The sequence below is a fragment of the Bos indicus genome, chromosome 23 (assembly GCF_029378745.1).
Source record: "Bos indicus isolate NIAB-ARS_2022 breed Sahiwal x Tharparkar chromosome 23, NIAB-ARS_B.indTharparkar_mat_pri_1.0, whole genome shotgun sequence".
Classification (NCBI taxonomy): Eukaryota; Metazoa; Chordata; class Mammalia; order Artiodactyla; family Bovidae; genus Bos; species Bos indicus.
This window is the reverse complement of record NC_091782.1, coordinates 1,838,596-1,856,864: the sequence shown is the minus strand read 5'-3', so window position 1 is coordinate 1,856,864 and position 18,269 is coordinate 1,838,596. Positions and strand designations below refer to the sequence as shown.

Sequence of the window (18,269 nt, the reverse complement as noted above, 5' to 3'; positions counted from 1 at the left end):
GCAAAGTGCAGCCATTGCTCCTTACCTTGGACAAGGGGTATCTCCTCACTGCCGCCCTTCCTGACCTTCAATGTGGGGTAGCTCCTCTAGGCCCTCCTGCGCCCGCACAGCCATGGCTCCTTGGACGTGGGGTTGGTCCTCCCGGCCACCGCCCCTGGCCTTGGTCGTGCAGTTGCTCCTCCTTGCTGCCACCCTTGGCCTCAGGCTTAGGGGCATAGGGTAGCTCCTCTGGCCCGCTGTCCCTGACCCTAACCTCTAAGATTAAGAGCAAGACAAGTCCAATCTCAAAGGTTTATTCAACATAGCATTAGAAATACTAGACACAATAATTAGAAAAGGGAATAAAATGTATCTAAATTATATAGAAAGTATTAAAACTCTCACTTTGCAGTTGATAGAATAATATACATAAAAAATCAGTAGATAAATAAAGAAAACGTATAGCTATATAATGAAATATTACTCAACCATAAAAAGGAATGAAATTTTGTCATTTGCAAAAACATGGATGGACATAGAGGATATTACACTAACTGAAATAAGTCAAATGGAGAAAGACAAATACTGTATGATTTTGGTGTGTAAAAAATCAAAAATCTATTAGAACTCATTAAAAACATCAGTATACTTATAGAATACAAAAACTAAAATACAGAAATCTGTTGGATTTCTATACATCAAAACTGAGAAAACAGAAAGAGAAATTAAGTAAACAATCCCACTTACAATAAAATCAAAAAGAACAAGATACCTAAAAATAAGATTATAAGATATTGATGAAAGAAACTGACGATGACACAAACAGTTGGAAAGATAATCTATGTTCATGGATTGCAAGAATTAATATTGTTAAAATGATCACACTCCCGAAGGCAATCTGTAGATTCAAGGCTGCTGCTACTGCTGCTAAGTCACTTCAGTCGTGTCCGACTCTGTGTGACCCCATAGACAGCAGCCCACCAGGCTCCCCCGTCCCTGGGATTCTCAAGGCAAGAACACTAGAGTCTGTTGCCATTTCCTTATCCAATGCATGAAAGTGAAAAGTGAAAGAGAAGTCGCTCAGTCCTGTCTGACTCTTAGCGACCCCATGGACTGCAGTCTACCAGGCTCCTCCATCCATGGGATTTTCCAGGCAAGAGTCCTTGAATGGGTTTCCATTGCCTTCTCTGATAGATTCAGTGCAATCCCCATCAAGTTACAATGGCTTTTTTTGTTTATCTAGAACATAAAATATTAAAATTTGTACAGACACACAAAAGACTGAATAGTCAAAGCAATCTTGAGAAAGAAGAACAAAGCTGGACTTACCATAGTCCTAGACTTTAGTCTATACTACAAGCTAAAGTAATCCACAAAGGATGAAACTGGAACAAAGAGGCAATTAGATTAATGGAACAGAACTGGGCACCCAGAAATGTATCCACACTTATTTGGGCAATTAACCTAAAACAAAGGAGGCAATAATATACTGTCAGTAAAAGAGCACCTCTTCAATAAATGGTGTTGGGAAAACTAGACAACTACATACAAAATAATGAAACTAGACTACTCTCTCACACCATTCACAAAAATACATTAAAAATGTATTAAAGACTTAAAAGTAAGACTTGAAACCATAAAACCTCCAGTAGTAAACAAAAGCAGTAAACTCTTTAGTTTTAGTATATTTATTTTGAGTGTATCCTCATACAATGGAAGTAAAAGCAAAAGTAAACAAGTGAGACCACATCAAACTAAAAAGCTTTTGCAAAATTAAGGAAACTTTCAGGAAAATGAAAAGGTCACGTACTGAATGGCAGAGTATATTTTAAATTGATATATCTGATAAGGGGTTAATATTCAAAATATGCAAAGAACTGATATAAATTTAAAAAGAAAATATAATAAATGACCTGATTAAAATATAGGCAGAAGTTCTGAAAATACTTTTTTCCTCAAAGAAGATATACAGATGGCCAATCGCACATGAAAAGACCCTTGCCATCTTTAATCATCAGAAAAATTCAAATCAAAAGAAAAGTGAGATATCTCACACCTGTCAGAATGGCAATTATCAAAAATATATAAAATTACAAGTGTTAGTGAGGATATGGAGAAAAATTGAATCCTCATAATCTGTTGGTGGGAATGTACATCAGTGCAGCCACTATGGAAAACAATATAAAGATTACTCAAAATATATATATTTTTTAATCTACCATTTTATCCAACAATTCCACTCTTGTGTGTTTATCTAAAGAAAAGAAAACTAATTTTCAAAAACAAAAAAACAAAAAAAAAAATAGACTTGTATGTTCAGTGTAGCCTTATTTGTAATTATCAAGATACAGAAGCAATCTAATTGCCCATGCATGCTAAGTCACTTCAGTTGTGTTAAACTTTTGGCAACTCTATAGACTGTAGCCCAATAGGCTCCTCTATCCATGGGATTCTCCAGGCAAGAATTCTGGAGTGGGTCACGATGTCCTCCTCTAGGGGATCTTTCTGACCTAGGGATCAAACCCATGTCTCTTACATCCCCTGCATTAGTAGGCAGGTTCTTTACCACCAATGCCACCTGGGAAGCCATCTAAGTGCCCATCAGTAGATAAATAGATAAATAATATGTATAGATATATAATATAATATTAGTCGTGAAAACGGAATGAAATTTTGCCACTTGCAAATACATGGATGGACCTAGAGGATATTATCCAGACTGTTATAAATCAGAGAAAAACAAATACTGCCTAATTTCACTTACACGTGGAATCTAAAAAACAAAACAAATGAACAAACATAAGTGAAACAGAGTTATAGACACAGAGAAGCAACAGGTGTGGGATGGGAGAAAGAAAAAACAATAGGTGAAGGAGATTTCAGAGATACAAACTTCCAGTTGCAAAACAAGTGACTCCTGGGCATGGAATACAGAGTTAATAACTTCGTAGTAACTTTGTATGGTGACATATCATAACTTGACTTACTGTGGTGAACATTTTGAAATGTAGAGAAATATTGTCTATGTGACATATCAGGAAATAACATTGTGTTCTAGGTTAATTATATTTCCAAAACAAATAAACAAACTCATAGAAGTGATCAGATTTGTGACTACCAGAAGCAACAGGTGGCTGAGGGTGAATTGGAGGAAAGTAGTCACAAAGTATAAGCTTCCAGTTATAAGATAAATACTTAATATGTAACATACAATTTAATACACATAATTTACACTGTTACATGTTATATATGAGAGTTACTAAGAGACTAAATACAAAGAGTTCTCCTTACAAGGAAAGACTTTTTTATATTTATTTAATCTTGTATCCATAATTGATGATGATCACTAGACTTATTTTATTTAATGATGTATATGTCAAATTATCATGCTGCACACCTTAAACAGAACTGTATGTTGATTACATCTCAATAACACTGGAAGGAAAACAGTGCCAAGGACACTCAAGAACACCTGCAATTTGTCTCAGTACTGGACTTCTACCTCCCTCTAGTGATAGCTTTTAGCAGCTAACCATATACAGATAAGCACAGCTTTAGTTTGCAGCACCAACCATAATCTTTTGAAAAGAAATTTTGCAACGTTGCAGTTTTATTTTTTTGTCTTTATAAACTCCTGCCTTTTCTCTGCCAATAAAGTTAGCTTTGCTTGATTTAGCATATTCTTTGATTTTGCTTTTCTCTAGCAGTGTCAGTATTATGAATTACTTTAATTTTGAAAATATTTTACAAATTCCTTCAATAAAATTTGTGTTGTTTTGTCATAAAAATGTTTATTGAGCAAATAATGTGTTATATTTCATGACCTTAATCATGATAAAGACTTTTTTAAACTTAATTTTTAACTGAAAGATAATTGCTTTGCAGAATTTGTCATTTTCTGTCAGATATCAATAAGAATCAGCAATAGGTACACCCATTTCCCCTCCTCCTGAACCTGCCTCCCATTTCCCTCTCCTTCCCATCCTTCTAGACTGCCACAGAGCCTCTGCTGTTTTAGTTCCCTGAGTCATACATCAATTCCCATTGGCTATTTTATATATGCTATTGTAAATATCAATGTTACTGTACCAATACATCTCACCCTCTCCCTCCTCCCATCCCCCTGTGTCCATATATCTGTTCTCTATGTCTGTTTCTCTATTGCTGTCCTAAAAATAAATGCATCAGTATTTGGATTTCATACATATATGCATCAATATACAATACTTTTCTTTCTCTTTCTGACTTACTTCACTCTGTATAATAGGTGCTAGACACCTAAAAAAGAAACAAAGATACATAAAGCAAAAATCAGATGAAATACAAGGGAAAAGAAAAAGATACAAAATCATAGTGAGACATATTAACATTTAGTATTCTTGAGAATATTTTATAAACTGCAGAAAAATAGAATAGGAGCATCTTGAATGATGTCATTAATAATTTAGATGTAATAAATTTATATTTATATTAATATATATTAATATTTTATCTTACACAAATATATTTAAAATTTTGTATCTCATACATACTTCAGCTGTCCATTCAGTTCAGTTCAGTCACTCAGTCATGTCAGAGTCTTTATGACTGCATGGACTGCAGCACACCAGGCTTCCCTGTCCCGGAGCTTACTCAAACTCATGTCCATTGAGTTGGTGATGCCATCCAACCATCTCATCCTCGGTCATCCCCTTCTCCTCCTGCCTTCAATCTTTCCCAGCATCAGGGTCTTTTCAAATGAGTCAGTTCTTGACATCGGGTGGCCAAAGTACTGGGGTTTCAGCTTCAGCATCAATCCTTCCAATGAATATTCAGGACTGATTTCCTTTAGGATGGACTGGTTGGATCTCCTTGCTGTCCAAGGGACTCTCAAGAGTCTTCTTCAACACCACAGTTCAAAAGCATCAATTCTTCCGGGCTCAGCTTTCTTTTTAGTCTAACTCTCACATCCATACATGACTACTGGAAAAACTATAGCTTTGACTAGATGGATCTTTGTTAGCAAAGTAATGTATCTGCCTTTTAATATGCTGTCTAGGTTGATCATAACTTTTCTTCCAAGGAGCAAGCATCTTTTAATTTTATGGCTGCAGTCACCATCTGCAGTTTTGGAGCCCCCAAAAATAAAGTCTGTCACTGTTTCCATTGTTTCCCCATCTATTTGCCATGAAGTGATGGGACAAGATGCCATAGTCTTAGTTATCTGAATATGGAGTTTTAAGCCAAATTTTTTTCTCTCCTCTTTTACTTTCATCAAGAGCCTCTTTAGTTCTTCTTCAGTTTCTGCCATAAGGGTGGTGTTATCTGCATATCTGAGGTTATTTATATTTCTCCTGACAATCTTGATTCCAGCTTGTGCTCCATCCAGTCCAGCATTTCTCATGATGTACTCTGCATATAAGTTAAATAAGCAGCGTGACAATATACAGCCTTGATGTGCTCCTTTCCCGATTTGGAACCAGTCTGTTGTCCCATGTCCATTTCTGACTGTTACATCCTGACCTGCATACAGATTTCTCAGGAGGCAGTTCAGGTGGCCTGGTATTCCCATCTCTTTGAGAATTTTCCACAGTTTGTTCTGATCCACACACTCCACATAGTCAAAGGACTCTTGAGAGTCCCTTCTATTGCAAGGAAATCCAACCAGTTCATCCTAAAGGAAATGAGTCCTGAATATTCGTTGGAAGGACTGATGTTGAAGCTGAAACTCCAATACCTTGGCCACATGATGCGAAGAGCTGACTCATTTGAAAAGGTCCTGATGCTGGGAAAGACTGAAGGTGGGAGGAGACAGGAAAGACTGAAGGTGGGAGGAGACAGGGACGACAGAGGATGAGATGGTTGGATGGCATCACCGACTCAATGGACATGAGTTTGAGTAAACTCTGGGAGTTGGTGATCGACAGGGAGGCCTGACATGCTGCAGTCCATGAGGTCACAAAGAGTTGGACAGCACTGAGCGACTGAACTGAACTGAACACATTCAAAGGCTATGGCATAGACAATAAAGAAGAAGCAGATGTTTTTCTGAAACTCTCTTGCTTTTATTTAATTTGAATGTCTTGCAGATATTGAGTGGCCCTTTTGAAAGCATATCTATATTAGTGATTTACCTTAGAACACCACCAGCATGATCAATATTTTTCCTGTCCTAAGAAAATCACAGAAACATTTACATCAGTTGTTACAAAACAAAGACATATTAAGTATAAGTATCTTTCTTGTGCAAACATACAAGTAATTATAGATGACTGCTCTATGTGCTTTAGGAAATTGTGGGCTGCCAGGAAAAATCTCTATCTATTCTGTGGATTTTTTGTGTTAAGACTTTTAAAGAGTGTAAATGTAAATAAGGGAAAAAATGTAATAGTCATCCAAAGGCCAAATGATAAAGCTATTCTTCATAAATAGAGATAAAGCTACTTTCTACTCATCATTTGTAATACTTGCCTATTAGTAGTGATTGATATGAGTCAACATGTATCTACACTGGGTGAAAATAGTCTTCTTTGTGTTAATTTAACAACTCAGTGCATATTTATTTAATAAATACTGTATTGCTGATCCTGTTCACAGCAACAATTGTCTCACTCTTCACAGTGTCCACACTGTTCGTTTAACCCAGGGTAGGCAAGGCTTGAGGGCTGGGAGGAGACTAGCGAAGCCATAGGAACTACAAGCACATTTATTCTCTCTTGGCTGGCACAGTGGCCATAACATTATTCACTCCTGGTTGATGCAGTAGCTGTAGCACTAGACACGCTATATTCTCTACTCTCATGGATGACCCAACTGTGATGCAGCAGTAAATGCCACCACTTTCTAGGTGAGCTGATATATCCCTACAGCCCAAAGTAGTTCGTGACCAAGTGAGTACCTCCTGATGAGCATGTGCAGTGCTATAAATGATCTCAGCTGTTACATAGTCATTATTTGCCAATGTGGGACAAGAGAGCCTGGACACACCATTTTGGTTAATTTGCTCTCTCCCTGCAAATACTCTGTGGAAGACACTATGATAAACACCACAAGGCAACAAAAAAGTGATTAACTTGCTTTTCAGGAACTTAAATTCTGAAAAGAGAAAATTATAGAAAAATAAATATGGTATATGTTTAGATATCCACAGTAGCAGTGAGAAGAAAACAATGGGCTATGAAAATTCAGAGGGTAGAGTTACTAATGCTCAGTGATAAGGAATCTGCTTGCACTGAAGAAGATATAGGAGATGTGGGTTTGATCCTTGGGTGGGGAAGATCATTGGAGGGGGGCACAAAAACCCTCTTATTCTAACCCTCATATTCTAGCCTGGAGAATCCTATGGAGAGAGAAGACTGACAGGCTACAGTCCATAGCATCACAAAGAATCTTATATAACTGAAGAGACTTAGCATGCATGGAGGGTTACCATATGCTTGGTAAGAGTAGGAAAATCTCTTGAAATTATGTAATTTCAATGGCCTTTTGAAGTCAGTAGCATTTTAATAGATGGGAATATGACAAGGGAAGGGAATTCAGGAGACTGGAGGCCCCAAAGACATGCATCTGCCCCTCCATAGCTATTCTAGCCATTTGCTGTAGGACACGCACATACATACAAAGAAACAAGATGAAACAAAACTTGCTTGCCTCCGGTGGGATGCTTGAGCTCTTGAGTCATGAGCAGGACATAAAGATGACTGAAGCTAAATTTTTACAAGCTTGGCAGAGGAACAATAGCTCAGGTGCTGGAAAAAAAGACACCTGTGGCAAATATCATTCATCTCCCAGGTACAGCCCCAGGTGGATACCAGGATAAAAAGCTGGGACCAGGCACTGCCCATTGCTGCACTGAGAAATTCTAACTGTGATGTTAACTCTTAATCTACCAGAGGAGAGATGAGGATAAGATGTTAATACAAGGAAATCTTCTCTCCACACCCTAATAGTTATGAGTGTTCATGTGTATATTTTATAGAATGGTTGGAAGATGAACTTATAGAAGTCTCACTTTAGTAAAACAAAAAGAGTAAGAGGTTTCACATAGGATACAAAGATAAAAATTAATGCACCAATCCAGAAGATCCAGCATTTCACTAGTAGGAGCTCAAGAAATTGAAAACAAAAATGAAGCACTTCCCAGAACTGGAGAGCATAAGCTTCCAGATGGAAAGAGCTTATTAAGTACCCTGCACAAGGAGTGAAAGGAAGTGAACATATGAACACAGAATTGGAAAATTTCAGAACATTAGAGAAAAGTTGTAAAAAGCATCTAGAAAGGGGGGAAAAAATGAAATGAGACAAAACGAAACTAGGTAACATACAAGAGCAAGAATTCCCAACATCATATGTATATAATGATAGAATACATTGAATCAAAGAATGGGAAATTTTGAATGAAAATAATTTTCAGCTTAAACGATTTTTTTTTTAATCATGAGACATGGCATGCAGGATATTCCCCAACCAGAAATTCAACCCATATTCCATGCATTAGGAGCACGAAGTCTTAGCCACTGGACCTCCAGGAAAGTCCCAGCCTTCTCCCAGTGTAAGATTTACTCTCAGCCAAAACTCCCAGTATAAGTTTAATACTCAGCCAATCAGTCAAATGTAAATCTAGAATTTTAAATTTTGTAAATGTTCAACACAATATCACATATGTAGTATTCTTTCAAAAATATCCAGTTGGAATATAATTATGAGACTAATCAGGCAAATTAAGAATATTGGACAGTCTGAAAAACAACTTATCCGGACTACTCAAAAATTAATGCTACAGAAAATAATAAATGGCTGGAGACTATGATAGTTCCAAAAAAACTAAACAGATTTGGTGACTAAATACTATTCATGAATTTTCATTGGATTTTGATCTTTAAAAAATACTTGTAAAAGGTTGCTTCCATGTTCTAGCTATTGTAAATAGTGCTGCAGTGAGCAATGGGATACCTGTGTCTTTCAATTTTGGTTTCCTCAGGGTATATGCCTAGGAGTGGGATTATTTACAATATCTAGAACATGGAAGCAGCCTAGATGTCCATCGACAGGTGAATGGATAAAGAAGGTGTGGTACATATACACAATAGAATACTACTCAGCCATATAAAGGAACACATTTGAGTCAGTTCTGATGAGGTGGATGAACCTAGAACCTATTATACAGAGTGAGGTGAGTCATAAAGACAGATAAATATTGTATTTTAATGCACATATATGGAATTTAGAAAAATGGTACTGAAGAATCTATTTACAGGGCAACAATGGAGAAACCGATATAGAGAATAGACTTATGGACATGGGGAGAGGGGAGGAGAGGATGAGATGTATGAAAAGAGTAACATATTACCATATGTAAAATAGATAACCAAGGAGAATTTGCTGTATGGCTCAGAAAACTCAAACAAGGACTCTGTATCAACCTAGAGGGGTGTGTTGTGGAGGGAGATGGGAGGAAGTTTCAAAAGGGAGGAGATATATGTATATCTATGGCTGATTCATGTTGAGGGTTGACAGAAAGCACCAAAATTATGTAAAGCAATTATCCTTCCAAAAAAAAAAAAAACCTGTAAAAGAAAGCCCTGTTTTTGACAATAACAGAATTTTAACTACACACAGTAAATGGTATCACAGTAAATGGTATTATTAAATTATTGTGAGCAATTTTGAGGGAGCAATAGTACTATATCTATGTAGGATAATATACTCAGGAGCTGGAAGCTGAGATGTTTAATGATGAAATGTCATATTCTTGGAGTAGACTTGTGAATGGTTTAGCATATATATATTGAGATAATACAGATGGGACAAAATTGACGTATCTAGATGAAGAGTAGATGAGTTCATTGTACTATTATTTAACTTTTCTGTATAATTAAAGTTTTCATGCCTAGAAAAGTAAAATAAAAAAGCTAGATATGGAGGGAATATAAAACTAAAAAGGAGAGAAAGAGAGACAAAATATAGATATTTCTCTCCTATATACCTCTTATCAGAGTTTACTGAAAGCCATGTTTCAGGAAGAAATGAGAACAAGCAGAAGATGGAATGTGGTAAAATGGAACTCCACATGAACTGCAGGGGTGGGGGAGGTTTGGGAAAAATACTCTGCCTTCAGACCTAGGAGTTCAACAGTCTAGACCAGTGCAATAATCTGGTCCTGAAGGAGGTGATCTCCATGGAGAACAAAAGGATATGAGAGATTATCTGATACTTGGGAATATGTGGAAATAGTATTGCTATATTAGTGTAACTATTGGAACAATTGAAGTAAAACAATTCTAAACATATAGAAAAATAAGAAGACAATAAAGTTAATGAGCAATGATTAACTTTAGAAGAAACAAGAAGATATGAAAATAAGGTAGAAATATTATGAACTCTTTGTCTCATTTGAGAATAATAATTAGTTATTACTCAGTAACAAGCAAAATTTAATGAAAAGTTATGATGCAACTATATTAGGAAGACATATTTGGTGGAGTCTATAATAAAGTTCTAAAGAACTATTGTAAAGAATGAATGGCCAGTCAAGAGAAAGATGACTAACATTCGTAAATCAAGCAGCATAAATTTAAACATATTATTTAACACAAAAATAAATAAAATCACATTTATGGATGTGAGAATTGGACTATAAGGAAAACTGAATGCCAAAGAATTGATGCTTTTGAACTGTGGGGCTGGAGAAAAAAAAAAAAAATCCTTTGGCCCTTGTGAGTCCCTTGGACTGCAAGGAGATCCAGCCAGTCCATCCTAAAAGAGACCAGTCCTGGGTGTTTATTGGAAGGACTGATGCTGAGGCTGAAACTCCAATACTTTGGCCACCTCATGCAAAGAGTTGACTCATTGGAAAAGACCCTGATGCTAGGAGGGGCTGGGGACAGGAGGAGAAGGGGTCGACAGAGGATGAGTTGTCTGGATGGCATCACCAACTCGATGCACATGAGTTTGAGTGAACTATGGGAGTTGGTGATGCACAGGGAGGTGTGGCGTGCTGTGATTCATGGGGTCGAAAAAAGTTGGACACAAGTGAGCTACCAAACTGAACTGAACTGAAATACTAAAATACTACTAAAACAATAGGTGGAAAAGCTACATGAGAACTGGAAGTTGGAGAAGGAGAAGAAAAGTAGCTGTTGCGTTTTGGGGAAAAAAAAAAATCCTTTGGCCCTATTTTAAAACAATCTGTATGCAATATTATATACAGACACTATTTTTTTTTTTAATTCAATAGAAACAATTAGGAACTTGAAAGATCAAACTGAGGAACTGGTCCATACTTCAGAGCATAAATAAGATGAAATCAAAACCATTAACAGAAAAATACAAGAAAGGTACAAGAAAATAGAAATAATTGAGATCAGACTCAGAAAAAACCCAAACTATCATTATATATGAGTAAATCAAATGGGGGAGTAATAAAGAAGTAATGTTTTTAAGATATTCTTTGTTGATGAAAAATAGTAGCTCTCAGATTCAGTTCAGGTCGGTTGCTCAATTGTGTCCGACTCTTTGCAACCCCATGAACCGCAGCACGCCAGGCCTCCCTGTCCATCGCCAACTCTCGGAGTTTAATAAAACTCATGTCCATTGAGTCGATGATGCCATCCAACCATCTCATCCTCTGTCGTCGCCTTCTCCTTCCGCCTTCAGTCTTTTCCAGCTTAAAGTTTTTTTCAAGTAAGTCAGTTCTTCACATTAGGTGGCCAAAGTATTAGAGATTCAGCTTCAGCATCAGTCTTTCCAATGAATATTCAGGACTGATTTCCTTTAGGATGGACTGGTTGGATCCCCTTGCAGTCCAAGGGACTCTCAAGAGTCTTATCAAACATCACAGTTCAAAAACATCAATTCTTTGGTGCTCAGCTTTCTTTATAGTCCAACTCTTACATCCATATATGACTACTGGGAAAACTATAGCTTTGACTAGATGGACCTTTGTTGGCAAAGTAATGCCTCTGCTTTTTAATATGGTGTCTAGGTTGTCATAACTTTTCTTCCAAGGAGCAAGTGTCTTTTAATTTCATGGATGCAGTTACCATCTGCAGTGATTTTGGAGCCCAAATAAATAAAGTCTATCACTGCTTCCACTGTTTCCCCACCTTTTTGCCATAAAGTGATGGGACCAGATGCCATGATCTTCGTTTTCTGAATGTTGAGCTTTAAGCCAACTTTTTCACATCCTCTTTCACTTTCATCAAGATGCTCTTTAGTTCTTCTTCACTTTCTACCACAAGTGTAGTGTCATCTGCATATCTGAGGTTATTGATATTTCTTTGGGAAATCTTGACTCCACCTTTTTTCATGATGTACTCTGCATATAAGTTAAATAAACAGGGTGACAGTATACAGCTTTGACATACTCCTTTCCTATTTGGAACCAGTCTTTTGTCCCACGTCAAGTTCTAACCATTTCTTCCTGACCTGCGTGTAGATTCCTCAGGAGGCAGGTGAGGTGTTTTGGTATTCCCATCTCTTGAAGAGTCCACAGTCTGTTATGACCCACATAGTCAAAGGCTTTGGCATAGTCAATAAAGCAGAAATAGATGTTTTTCTGGAACTCTCTTGCTTTTTAGATGATCCAGCGGATGTTGGCAATTTGATCTCTGGTTCCTTTGACTTTTCTTTTTTTTTTAATGTAAATTTATTTATTTTAATTGGAGGCTAATTACTTTACAATATTGTATTGGTTTTGCCATACATTAATATGAATCCACCATGGGTATACACATATTCCTCATCCTGAACCCCCTCCCACCTCCCTCCCCGTACCATCCCTCTGGGTCATCCCAGTGCACCAGCCCCAAGCATCCTGTATCCTGCATCAAACCTGGACTGGCGATTCATTTCTTATCTGATATTATGCATGTTTCAATGCCATTCTTCCAAATCATCCCACCCTCTCCCTCTCCCACAGAGTCCAAAAGACTGTTCTATACATCTGTGTCTCTTTTGCTGTCTCGCATGCAGCATTATTGTTACCATCTTTCTAAATTCCATATATATGCATTAGTATACTGTATTGGTGTTTTTCTTTCTGGCTTACTTCACTCTGTATAATCAGCTCCAGTTTCATCCACCTCATTAGAACTGATTCAAATGTATTCTTTTTAATGGCTGCGTAATATTCCATTGTGTATATGTACCACAGCTTTCTTATCCATTCATCTGTTGATGGACATCTAGGTTGCTTCCATGTCCTGGCTATTATAAATGGTGCTACAATGAACATTGGGGTACCTGTGTCTCTTTCTTTTTTTTTTCTAATTTTATTTTATTTTTAAACTTTACATAATCGTATTAGTTTTGCCAAATATCAAAATGAATCCGCCACAGGTATACATGTGTTCGGAGAGGGTGTGGAGAAAAGGGAACCCTCTTACACTGTTGGTGGGAATGCAAACTAGTACAGCCACTATGGAGAACAGTGTGGAGATTCCTTAAAAAACTGGAAATAGAACTGCCTTATGATCCAGCAATCCCACTGCTGGGCATACACACTGAGGAAACCAGAAGGGAAAGAGACACGTGTACCCCAATGTTCATCGCAGCACTGTTTATAATAGCCAAGACATGGAAACAACCTGTGTCTCTTTCAATTCTGGTTTCCTCGGTGTGTATGCTCAGTAGTGGGATTGCTGGGTCGTAAGAGGGTTCTATTTCCAGTTTTTTAAGGACTCTCCACACTGTTCTCCATAGTGGCTGAACTAGTTTGCATTCCCACCAACAGTGCAAGAGGGTTCCCTTTTCTCCACACCCTCTCCAGCATTTACTGCTTGTAGACTTTTGGATCGCAGCCATTCTGACTGGCATGAAATGGTACCTCATCGTGTTTTTGATTTGCATTTCTCTGATAATGAGTGATGTTGAGCATCTTTTCATGTGTTTGTTCACTATCTGTATGTCTTCTTTGGATAAATGTCTGTTTAGTTCTTTGGCCCATTTTTTGATTGGGTCCTTTATTTTTCTGGAATTGAGCTGCAGAAGTTGCTTGTATATTTTTGAGATTAGTTGTTTGTCAGTTGCTTCATTTGCTATTATTTTCTCCCATTCTGAAGGCTGTCTTTTCACCTTGCTTAGAGTTTTCTTTGTTGTGCAGAAGATTTTAGTTTTAATTAGGTCCAATTTATTTATTTTTTATTTTATTTCCAGTGTTCTGGGAGGTGAGTCATAGAGGATCCTGCTGTGATGTATGTCAGATAGTGTTTTGCCTATGTTCTCCTCTAGGAGTTTTATAGTTTCTGGTCTTACATTTAGATCTTTAATCCATTTTGAGTTTATCTTTTTGTATGGTGTTAGAAAGTGTTCTAGTTTATTCTTTTACAAGTGGCTGACCAGGTTTCCCAGCACCACTTGTTAAAGAGATTGTCTTTTCTCCATTGTATATTCTTGCCTCCTTTGTCAAAGATAAGGTGTCCATAAATGTGTGGATTTATCTCTGGGCTTTCTATTTTCTTCCATTGATCTATACTTCTGTCTTTGTGCCAGTACCATACTGTCTTAATGACTGTGGCTTTGTAGTACAGCCTGAATTCAGGCAGGTTGATTCCTCCAGTTCCATTCTTCTTTCTCAAGATAGCTTTGGCTATTTGAGGTTTTTTGTTTGTTTGTTTGTTTGTTTGTTTGTTTGTTTGTTTTAATACAGATTGTGAAATTATTTGTCTAGCTCTGTGAAAAATACTGTTGGTAGCTTAATAGGGATTGCATTGTATCTATAGATTGCTTTGAGTAGTATACTCATTTTCAATATATAGATTCTTCCGATCCATGAACATGGTATATTTCTCCATCTATTAGTGTCCTTTTTGATTTCTTTCAGCAGTGTTTTATAGTTTTCTATATATATAGGTCTTTAGTTTCCTTAGGTAGATAGATTCCTAAATGTTTTATTCTTTTCATTGTAATTGGTGAATGGAATTGTTTCCTTAATTTATCTTTCTATTTTCTCATTATTAGAGTATAGGAATGCAAGGGTTTTCTGTGTGTTGATTTTATATCCTGCAACTTTTCTATATTCATTGATTAGCTCTAGTAATTTTCCGGTGGAGTCTTTAGGGTTTTCTATGTAGAGGATCATGTCATCTGCAAACAGTGAGAGTTTTACTTCTTTTTCAACTTGGATTCCCTTTATTTCTTTTTCTGCTCTGATTGCTGTGGCCAAAACTTCCAAAACTATATTGAATAAACTAGTAGTGAGAGTGGGCACCCTTGTCTTGTTCCTGACTTTATGGGAAATGCTTTCAATTTTTCACCATTGAAGATAATGCTTGCTGTTGGTTTATCACATATAGCTTTTACTATGTTGGGGTATGTTCCTTCTATTCCTGCTTTCTGGAGAGCTTTTATCATAAATGGATGTTGAATTTTGTTAAAAGCTTTCTCTGCATCTATTGAGATAGTCATATGGCTTTTATTTTTAAATTTGTTAATGTGGTATATTACATTGATTGATTTGTGGATATTGAAGAATCCTTGCATCTCTGGAATAAAGCCCCCTTGGTCATGGTGTATGATCTTTTTAATGTGTTGTTGGATTCTATTGCTAGAATTTTGTTAAGGATTTTTGCATCGATGTTCATCAGTGATATAGGCCTGTAGTTTTCTTTTTTTGTGGCATCTTTGTCAGGTTTTGGTATTAGAGTGATGGTGGCCTCATAGAATAAGTTTGAAAGTTTACCTTCCTCTGTAATTTTCTAGAGGAGTTTGAGTAGGATAGGTATTAGCTCTTCTCTAAATTTTTGGTAGAATTCAGCTGTGAAGCTGTCTGGACCTGGGCTTTTTTTTTTTTTTTTTTTTGCTGGAAGATCTCTGATTACAGTTTCAATTTCTGTGCTTGTGATGGGTCTGTTAAGATTTTCTATTTCTTCCAAGTTCAGTTTTGGAAAGTTGTACTTTTCTAAGAATTTGTCCATTTATTCCAAGTTGTGCATTTTATTGGCATATATTCTAAAACCAGCTTGAACATCTGGAAGTTCATGGCTCACGCATTGCTGAATCCTGGCTTAGAATTTTAAGCATTCCTTTACTAGCATGTGAGATGAGTGCAATTGTGCAGTAATTTGAGCGTTCTTTGGCATTGCATTTCTTTGGGATTGGAATGAAAACTGACCTTTTCCTGTCCTGTGGCCACTGCTGAGTTTTCCACATTTGCTGGCATATTGAGTGTAGCACTTTCACAGCGTCGTCTTTTAGGATTTGAAATAGCTCAACTGGAATTCCATCACCTCCACCAGCTTTGTTTGTAGTGATGCTTCCTAAGCCCCACTTGACTTCACACTCCAGGATGTCTGGCTCTAGGTGAGTGATCACACCATCGTGATTATCTGGGTCATGAAGATCTTTTTTGTACAGTTCTTCTGTGTATTCTTGCCACCTCTTCTTAATATCTTCTGCTTCTGTTAGGTCCCTACCATTTCTGTCCTTTATCAAGCCCATCTTTGTATGAAATGTTCCCTTGCTATCTCTAATTTCTTGAATAGATCTTTAGTCTTTACCATTCTGTTGTTTTCCTCTATTTCTTTTCATTGATCACTGAGGAATGCTTTCTTATTTCTCCTTGCTATTCTTTGGAACTCTGCATTCAAATGGGTATATCTTTTCTTTTATCCTTTGCCATTTGCTTCTCTTCCTTTCATAGTTATCTATAAGGCCTCCTCAGACAACCATTTTGCCTTTTTTCACTTCTTTTTCTTGGGGATGATCTCCTGTACAATGTCACAAACCTCCATCCATAGTTATTCAGGTACCCTGTCTATCAGATCTAATACCTTGAATCTATTTGTCACTTCCACTGTATAATCATAAGGGATTTGATTTAGGTCATACATGGTCTAGTGGTTTTCCCTACTTTCTTCAATTTAAGTCTGAATTTGGCAATAATAAGTTCATGATCTGAGCCACAGTCAGCTCCCAGTTTTGTTTTTGCTGACTGTATAGAGTTTCTCCATCTTTGGCTGCAAAGAATATAATCAATCTGATTTGGTTTTGGCCATCTGGTGATCCATGTGTAGAATCTTCTCTTGTGTTTTTGGAACAGGGTGTTTGCTATGACCAGTGTTCCCTTGGCAAAAGTCTATTAGCCTTTGCCCTGCCTTTTCTGTACTTGATTGCCAAATTTGCCTGTTACTCCAGTTATTTTTTTTACTTTCTTATTTTGTATTCCAGTCCCCTATCAAGTAGAAGACATCTTTTTTTGGTGTTAGTTCTAGAAGATCCTGTAAGTCTTCATAGAATTGTTTAACTTCAGCTTCTTCAGCATTGCTGGTTGGGGCATAGGCTTGGATTATCATTATATTGAATGGTTTGCCTTGGAAACGAACAAAGATCATTCTGTCATTTTTGAGGTTGCACCCAAGTACTGCATTTCAGACTCTTATTGACTATGATGGCTACTCCATTTCTTTTAAGGGATTCTTGCCCACAGTAGTAGATATAATGGTCATCTGAGTTAAATCCACCCATTCCAGTCAATTTTAGTTCACTGATCCCTAAAATGTCTATGTTCACTCTTGCCATCTCCTGTTTGACCACTTCCAATTTGACTTGATTCATGGACCTAACATTCCAGGTTCCTATGCAATATTGCTCTTTACACCATCGGACTCTACTTCCATCACCAGTCATGTCCACAACTTGGTGTTGGTTTTGCTTTGGCTCTGTCTCTTCATTCTTCCTTGAGCTAGGTCTCAACTGATCTCCAGTAGCATATTGGGCACCTACCGACCTGGAGAGTTCATCTTTCAGTGTCCTATCATTTTGTCTTTTCTTCCTATTCATGGGGTTCTCAAGGCAAGAATACTGAAGTAGTTTGCCATTCCCTTCTCCAGTGGACCACGTTTTGCCAGACCTCTCCACCATGACCTGTCCATCTTGGGTGGCCCTACACAGCATGGCTCATAGTTTCAGTGAGTTAGACAAGGCTGTGGTCCATGTGATCAGATTGGTTAACTTTCTGTGATTGTGATTTTCAATCTACTGCCCTCTGATGGAGAAGGATAAGAAGCTTATGGAAGCTTCCTGATGGGATAGACTGGCTAAAGGGGAAGCTAGGTCTTGATTAAACTTGTTTTCAGATTAAATTAACTCAGAAATCTTAGTCAAAATTAATGTGGAAAAATACGCATATTTTGGTTTAAATTTATGAACACAATAAGGAGAGATTTGCAAGCCTCCAGACTGAAATGGAGTTATAAAATTGATAGGGTGGGATGGATGTACATTCTAAAGAAAGTATTGCACCAACAAAGATACAGAACAGAAAAAATAAAGGCTTTCTTACAAGTTCAGAGTAATCGAGATGGATAGCAAGA

The 18,269-nt window shown here is 37.1% G+C and overlaps 1 protein-coding gene across 2 annotated transcripts in view; it reads left to right on the top strand.

The window, feature by feature from the left end:
* The window catches only part of KHDRBS2 (KH RNA binding domain containing, signal transduction associated 2), a 699,109-nt gene that overhangs the window by 589,561 nt on the left and 91,279 nt on the right, over positions 1–18,269 (top strand). The gene's annotated exons all lie outside the window — the stretch shown is intronic.